The sequence below is a fragment of the Rhipicephalus sanguineus genome, chromosome 4, assembly GCF_013339695.2.
Source record: "Rhipicephalus sanguineus isolate Rsan-2018 chromosome 4, BIME_Rsan_1.4, whole genome shotgun sequence".
NCBI lineage: Eukaryota > Metazoa > Arthropoda > Arachnida > Ixodida > Ixodidae > Rhipicephalus > Rhipicephalus sanguineus.
The window spans coordinates 187,293,355-187,302,287 of record NC_051179.1 but is presented as its reverse complement, the minus strand read 5'-3'; positions in this window follow the sequence as shown (position 1 = coordinate 187,302,287).

The following is an 8,933-nucleotide window of genomic DNA, read 5'->3' as shown; positions in this document are numbered from 1 at the left end:
GCAGCAAGCGCTGAGTACATTCGTTCGGCCTGCGCTCTTGGTCGAGGCGCTGCTGCTGAACGTGGCGCAGCCGGCCCACCTCTTCGGTCAGGCGGCAGAGCTGGTTCTCCAGCCGTTCTTGGCTGGCCATCTGGGCCTCGTGATGCTGGTTGAGAAACAAATTCATGTATTTACAAGAAGATGGTACCAAGGCCTCAGATTATAATTGAATTGTTCCTGAATAGTAGTATTTTCAGTGCATACTATTATTGACATTGATTGCACCAAACAAACATGCATAACAATCGCTGTGACCATCTATGCTTGTTTGTTTCACAACATCAACACATTAGGCCCACAGATTGCTAGCATAAACATACGTGACGTGAACATGAATAAGCAAGTGCACCGCTTAGTGGTGGCACTCGTAATAACAAATGTTAGTGTTTTTGTCCCAAAACCATGACATCACTATGGGAGATGCCTTAGTGGAGGACTCCGCAAACTTCAACCATCTGGAGTTCTTTAACATGCTCCTAAGTCTAGGTACATGGGCCTGTAGCATTTTCTTTCGCCTCCATCGAAAAAGCGGCCACCACGTCCGGCATTTGATCCCGTGAGCTGCGGGTAAGCAGTGAAGCAACGTACCCACTAGACCTCCGTGGCGGGTGGTAGCACTTGTAAACATAATGATTGACTTCCTCAGCGCCTCAGTGTTTGGATGCAAGTACATTTTGTTATTGTGCAGAGCACTACCAAAACTAAGTGTACGCATGCAATGTCAATACATGGTGCCGCAGTTTAAGGTGCAGTCCAATTTCTGAAGTGCTCACATTTCAATGTAACAACAGAGTAGTGTTTTGACCAGCGAGTGAATGGCTACACACTGATGTGAAACAGCACTGCAGAACGGCACAATGACAAGAACACTATAATGGAATGATCTTCAACAGTCTATAGATCATGCGCACAACAGGTTCACCTAACACGTACGACATTCCCAAATATGGCAGTAGTGTGCGCTTTACATATGCACCAAAATATTTTCCCAAGTTCAAGCAATAAGGAAACTTAATCCATTTAACATCACGTTCAGGCATCTGTAGGTGCTGCCTTCTTTCCATAAAGATGGGTAAGAATGCTATTTACCCTTCTTTTCTTGAACTGCTTGTGTAGCCTCATTTAGGCAAGTAAGGGCCTAAGCAATACCACTAATTGCATCATGCGAAGGTGTACAAGAAGTAATAAAACCATTAGAGGAGTACTGTACCACTTTTCAAGTAATAACTGATTGACCTCAGCACTGATATTTATTGTGTCTTGCGCTTCAAGTAGCGATCTGTCACACGCTTTAAGCGCTTTCTCCCTCGTCTCATACCGATGAGTGTTAGAAATTAACAGGGAGGGATGGCACAAGGGCAGAAGCTACGTCATCGTGCGTCATGACCTTGAATGCACGTCAACAAACGTGCCTGCACTGCGATTCCAATGCTGCAACGCCGGCACATGGTGGCATACTGCACCAAGAAGCGCATCCGATTGAAACACCGCTCTATTCAAGTCAGCTACTGGCCAATGGAAATGCCATATCTTCCATGTTGAATAACAAGCACCCGCCACTGAACATAGTGAGTACCTGCCTCTGGACGAAAAAAGAGCGCCCGAAAAAAATGGCAACAGCGTGATTCGCTATCAACCTCAGCGTGCCTCATACAACTACAAAATGTGGCTGATGTGTTCACAGTAGTGAATTTTTGTAGAATGCCTTGTTTCACCATGCCCGAGATGTGATTCATGACCTCTTTAAATGTAGGTTTTAAGGTCGTTTACCAATTTATACATTCTATACTACAATTTCACCTACACCACTTACACGTGCAAACAGGTACAGTCGCCACGGAGAAATTATTAGCACAAGTGACTACACACTTGAGCAACAAAATTGCAAGCACCAATGGAAATGTCGGTGTTACCATGGGCCAATTTTAGCTGGCCACTCGTGCTTTAACAGGCAAGCCGTGCCTGCTGCTTTCTCCGTGTCGTGCTGGCGAACAAAATGAGCAGTATTGATGCGATATTGGCAACTTGTGCTACTCTTGTTATGCCGTGAATGTGCATGGCTGTAGTTATACGTACACGCCGGTTTTGCTCCAACATCTTGTGGTGGAACTTGCGGTCTGCCAGGGCCCTCGCATCAGCACACTGGCCCTGCCGCACGTACTCAGCCGTAGCCCGGCACACAGCTTCCTCCAGCTGCCTGGGCTGTCTTCGGCGGGGTTAGGCTGTGGTCCGGGCTGCGGCTGCGAATGTCCAGGCTGCGCTGCGAAGGTCCGGGCTGCGGCTGCGAAGGTCCGGGCTGCGGCACTTGTGGCTGGAGGGGTACTGGTTGCACTGGTGTGTGTGAAACAACAAGAAGAAATATTACTCATTTACTGTTACACCACTCTGAAAACATGCCACTTTACTATTCTAAAACTTCAACCTGGAAACCTCATTTTCACGTACACATAATTACGACTACATGCTTCCCTGTCATAAAAGCATGAATATCTAGAACATAAGTTCTCACAGCACAAACACATAGGTTGCCTTACGGTCAACGTCGCTCGGCCCCCGTTGAACTGCACTAGTAGCTGCACGGGAGGTTCCCACCTCGACCTCAGTCTCCTGCATTTGAGCATAATACGTTGATGACACATGCTGCGTATCGGGTGTAACAAGCATCGTTTAAGCAAGCTAGTTTCAAATGTATAGCCGACCATCGCACAAGCTTCATGCATAAAAATGACAACAACGAACATCTTCACAATCTCGCTAAAGGATTCATCTTTCAAGATCACGTAAGCACGTTAAAGTACCATGCTTGTGCTCTCATAACAAGTCACAGTATTCTGCATTTAAAAGTATGGACTGTGGCAATGGAACAAATTTCGGCAATCACAATGCCCACTTTTATCGCTATTTGACTGGCACGGACATGATTAGCGAGAGAAAAGGTACGCACCACGTCGGGAACGGGGTAATACTCGGGCGGGGTGGTGACGACTGCGCCGGTCCTCTGAAGGACGTCTAAGATGCGGCCGTCAACGCCGCCAACCCTGCCGCTACCCGTGGCGCTGCAAAATAAAAAGAAAACACAACCACAACGTGAAACGACAATGAAGGCGCAGATTATTACAGAGCTCACTTTCTCTCGCTTGTCGATCTCGCGAGCTCCTTGCGCGAGCCGTAGACCATTTTGGCCCAGTGGTTACGCCATAGTTGTGGCGATTTAACCGCGGGCCCCTGCTGATTCAGCAGCGTGGCGATTTCTTGCCACAGCTGCTTCTTTCGAGCAGCAGTCATACGCGGGGAGACCTCCGTGCAAGATCTCCCCAGGTACGGGTGCTGCTCCAGGAACTGTATCAACATGTCCCTCTGAACTGTCGAAACGCGCGGTCCTTTCGCCGACATTTTTTTCCCAACCGACTTCCCACATCAGCCATCCCGCAGAGGAAATTTAAGAGGCAAAACCTTCCTCTACGCTGATCGTTCTACCTTGCAAAAATCGTTCTCATTTTCGCACTCTCATTCTTTTCCGTATTATATTTTTAACCTAACAAAAATAATAAATGCGATACACTAAGGTTTAAAAAAAAACGTCCTTGCGCTACACTTACCTTCGAAATCGAAGCAGCAGCAGCAGCTTTCGCGGATCGGCATGGTAGCTTGAGCAACGGAGTACTGTCGATGCACGATGCAGCGCACCGCGTTCATGAAGTGACGCTTTGCGGTGGCGATGCCCCAACAAACGGTACTCGCTGCTTCGTGAGTTCTCAATCGCATCTTGTTGACTATGTATCGCTTCACAGTCATTCAGATTTCTTCTCCGTTGCGTCGCTACAGATAAAAAAAAAAGAAACTCGTCAGACGGATGCATGCAGCCGAGAACACACACCACGGCACGACACGTTTCTACTCACCTCGGTTCAGCAGATTGCGCGGCTTCCGGAAAGATCGCAGAGTCTAATACTCTTCTTAGCCGACAGTAACCATTCCCACCTTGCAGTAATTGCGACGTATTACGGGCGACCACACACACACAGCTGTTTCTTTGACATCGGCAGCCATTTTCTTTGCGCTGACCGACACGGCTTGGCTGCACATATGGCGCAAATACGGCTACGACTCAAAATATAGAGATACTTGTGTTTTTTTTATTTAAATACCTACCATTTTGATGTGTTCCATTTGTAAAACAATTTTAGTTCATTAAGCATACGACATTAGTTTCATTACACGCTTTCTTATTAAATAAAATAACTATACGGCCCCTGAAAGGGCGAAGAAAAGAAAAAGAAACATCCGGGCAACACAGAGAGCTCGTGATTGGACAATTCAAAAAACGTTGCGCGTTCCCGCCCAGCGCTGACGCAAGCGAAGACGTCACGCGGAAAAGCATTGGAATAAAAAATAGAGTCGTTCCGCGATAGCACCCCAGCTTTACGCCATTAAAGTACTACGCCGTGCACTCTCGGCGCAAGAAATGCATTCACATTTCCTCACGAGTCCCTTCGGGGAGGTGGGGGCATTATTTTTTTGTATTGTGTTAACACGTGCCTTCCACGTCGATGCAAGCCATGTCCCCACAATCAGACGTTCTATGAAACAAGACAGAAACTTGGGCTGCGGGTCCGTCATGAAGTCCCATTAAAGGTGGACGAAGACCCCGAGAGACGAAGCGGACGGTCTTGGCGAAGGAGCTTGGCCTCTATCGTGTCTAAAGCCATTCTTAAGTCACTTTCGCCGCAGTACTGTGGTGTCATGCAGAAAATCGTAGTAAGATTAGGAAGGGGCTACTAGCGGTCATGGGGCACCACACATGTGGTTCATTAATTACACACGCGCTAATGCACCGTATATTTACGAGTACAGGTATGATCGCTTATGTCTGAAAACTTTACTGGCAATCATTCAGAGCTGTTCATGACGTCGCTGCGGCCCTGAGAAACACTGAATCAAAACGCATGCCAACTTTCTTTTGTCGCATACTAGTTTTCCATGTTTTCTGGTGATACGAGTTTCGGATGATACGAATATTTTTTGCAACCCCGCGAGATTTGTATCACCGAGGTTTTACTGTAGTTGGCTGGGCACGTCCGCTATACTGTATTTGGGAAGTAACGTGCGTATACCAGTGTCTAGTCTTTGACAGATGCGCAGTGGAAACAAACACAAAAAATTGTGCACACGAAGCTCTGGGTACCGTATGCTAATACTGCCTACTTTTAACCACTTGGAATTTTTTTAATGTGAACCGATTACATCACATAGGAGCGTTTCTTGCGCTCAGTTCCCCCTTCATGGGCACCTAGATTAACCATTAACAGTGAGCTTGGACACTATAAGCATGCAGTGTGTTTAGATATGCGTATAAAAATTCGCGTCGTTTTTCTTAGTAGCGGCTGTTAAAGCATGGACGCACCGCGTTCCCCATAAATGTACCGTTCAGCGGAATCATTTCGGTTGAGAACGACTCGACGGACCATACCAGCTTCATAGTTCAACAGTACCTGCTGTGTCTAGCGTGTATAAACATGCGAGAAACAAGTACTTCTCACGTGTAAAAATAAGCATTTATTGTAAAAAAAATACAAACAGCGCTAACAGCAATGCTCAGCGCTGAAGGAAAAAATAAACGTGCCATCCGATGTTTTTAAATGCGAAGCATTTCTTAGCGAACGTCTGCGACTTTGAGCGTATCTATCTATCTATCTATCTATCTATCTATCTATCTATCTATCTATCTATCTATCTATCTATCTATCTATCTATCTATCTATCTATCTATCTGTCTATCTATGTCTGTCTGTCTGTCTGTCTGTCTGTCTGTCTGTCTGTCTGTCTGTCTGTCTGTCTGTCTGTCTGTCTGTCTGTCTGTCTGTCTGTCTGTCTGTCTGTCTGTCTGTCTGTCTGTCTGTCTGTCTGTCTGTCTGTCTGTCTGTCTGTCTGTCTGTCTGTCTGTCTGTCTGTCTGTCTGTCCGTCCGTCCGTCCGTCCGTCCGTCCGTCCGTCCGTCCGTCCGTCCGTCCGTCCGTCCGTCTGTCTGTCTGTCTGTCTGTCTGTCTGTCTGTCTGTCTGTCTGTCTGTCTGTCGATCTATCTATCTATCTATCTATCTATCTATCTATCTATCTATCTATCTATCTATCTATCTATCTATCTATCTATCTATCTATCTATCTATCTATCTATCTATCTATCTATCTATCTATCTATCTATCTATCTAGCCGCCTACGACTTTGTGCTCTCCTGGCCGTTTCGTTAAACGGATGTATACCAAAGTGACGTGAACATCGCGTGTAATACACGCGTGTATACCAAAATCAGTATGGCATAACATGACCGTAGCACGAACATAAATGACAAGTCATATCATGAAAATCATGACACGCATGTCATGGACAGCATGATTTACATACACGGCGTTGGGGCTCTTGCGGCCGTTCCATCAATTTCATATATACCAAAATTGGTATGGCGTGACAAGAGTTCATGAAGAATATAATATAATGACAGGTCCTAACGTGCAAATCATGACACGCATGTCATGTGCAGCATGATTTACATGACATGGTCTCGGGGCGCTAGCTGTCGTTTAAATTAATGGATATATACTGAAACTGGTATGACGAGATATTTCTGTATGATGAACATAACTGACACGTGGTAACTTGAAAATCATGACATTCATGTCATGTACGACATGATTTATATGCTACACTCATGGTGCACTCGCGGCCGTTTCGCTAGATTGATATACACCAAAATTGGCATTGCGCGATGTGACTGTATGAAGAACATGAATAACAGGCGGTAACATGAAAACGATGACGTGCATGTCATGTATGTGATAAGAAGTGCAGTGCCAACACGTGTCAAACGTCATAACCGCCTTGTGTTACGTCATAGGCCAGCTGCCTATATATACTTCATTGTCTGCTAAATAAAGGATTCTGCGTTGGTTACTAGCCTGGCTCTGTCACTTTGGCGTAAGCTACAACAGTGGCGACGAAGATGGGATTCACGATTTCTGGGCGCTGAATGTAACCACCACCTTCGCCTACCACCACGGAACGTCGGCGGCCATGGCTACGAGTCTCGGCACCCCAAGTTTCGACGAAAATCAAGATAAGTGGGAGATTTACTTGACTCAGCTGGAGGCATTCTTTGAAGCAAATGATATTAACAAAGAGGGTAAGAAAAGGGCACTTTTGATTTCGACGCTATCAGCGAAGGTGGTAGGCGTTCTTGCGGGACACTGCGCTCCCCGTAAAGTAAATTAGCTGAGTTACCAAGAAGCACTCGCTTTCCTAAATGGCCACTATGCGCCGAAGAGTAACGAAGTTGCCGCAAGTTATAAGTTCTTCACTAGGGACCAAACGGCCACTGAATCTGTCCGAGGCTATGTCGTTGAGCTCCGCAAGCTGGCACATAAGTGTAACTTTGGCACCGGTTTTGACCGTATGTTACGTGACCGCATCGTATGTGGCATCCGAAATCGCGCTGTGCAGCAGACGCTGCTCGAAAGAAGTGAGCTCACACTGGCCGAAGCGGTAAACATTGCTACGGCTGCCGAAGCCGCTGCGCAGGAAGTTAGCGCCATGACCAAACCTGATACGGCAGCGGTGTGCAGTTTAGCTGGAAAATCTCGCCAGTATCAAACCACCTCCAGAGATAAGAAGCAACGGGTTGCAGATTGCGCACGCTGCGGAAGCCATGACCATAAAGCATATGATTGCCCGCACAAAAGAGAGAAATGTTTTCGCTGTGGGAAGACAGGTCATTTCGCAAGAAAATGCCGCTCCCAATCGAGGCTCAGGGCTCGTGGCAGGCAGGAGGGCAGTGCTTATGCCGTTCAGTATGAGAGCACTGCATCTGAAACCGAGGAAAGCGATATTTCAACAGTGTTTACTGTACAAGAGACACGGGAGAAGCAACGTCTGCTACAGGCGTATCGCAGGGTCATTCGTTGGGGGGGGGGGGGGGGGCGTGCCCCTGAACATGATCATTGATACGGGATCACCATTTTCAATAATCCCGCAAGCAGTTTATCTCAGGCATCGCCTGAGCTGGCCGCGGTTATCGAAATGTAAACAGACGCTCAGCTGCTACCTGGGCAAGTTGCCCATTGTCGGTGAACTACAACTTCGAGCCGAATTTTCAGGCAAAGCTGTCCCTGCCACCCTGATCGTTATAGGGTGTTCTGGTCCTAGCCTTTGCGGAAGGGATTTAATTCAAGCATTGTCAATACTTCCGAGTGAGTTCCTCGGAACAGTGCAATTGATGTCAGTTGCTCGCGACAGCCTCTGCACGGAGTTTCACGCACTTTTCGAATCTGGGCTCTGAAGAATTCAGGGGCCTCCTGTAAAATTGCACCTTCGAGAAGACGCCCAACCTAAGTTCCACAAGGCGCGGCCTATCCCTTACGCTCTTCGTGAGAAAGTGGAAACGGAGCTGGAACGCTTAGTGAGTGAAGGCATATTATCGCCTATAGCACATTCAGAGTGGGCGGCACCAATAGTGCCGGTACTAAAGAAAGACGGGTCACTCCGCATCTGCGGTGAATTTAAGACCACTATTAATGCTGCGTGCATAACTGAGCAGTATCCACTACCTAACATCGAGGATATTTTCGCGTCACTTCGTGATGGATCTCTTTTCACTACATTGGATCTGAAGGACGCATATAACCAGCTCCCCTTGGATGAGGAAGCGAAGAAGTTGGCCGTGATAAACACGCACAAGGGGCTGTTTTGCTATAACCGTCTCCCGTTTGGAGTTGCCTCGGCTCCCGCAATTTTTCAGCGGCGCATGGAAACCGTCCTGGCTGGCCTTCCAGCCGTGCAGGTGTACTTGGACGACGTAATAATAGCCGAGCGTCCAGACAGCAACGACTCCGTGCTCCGGGATGTT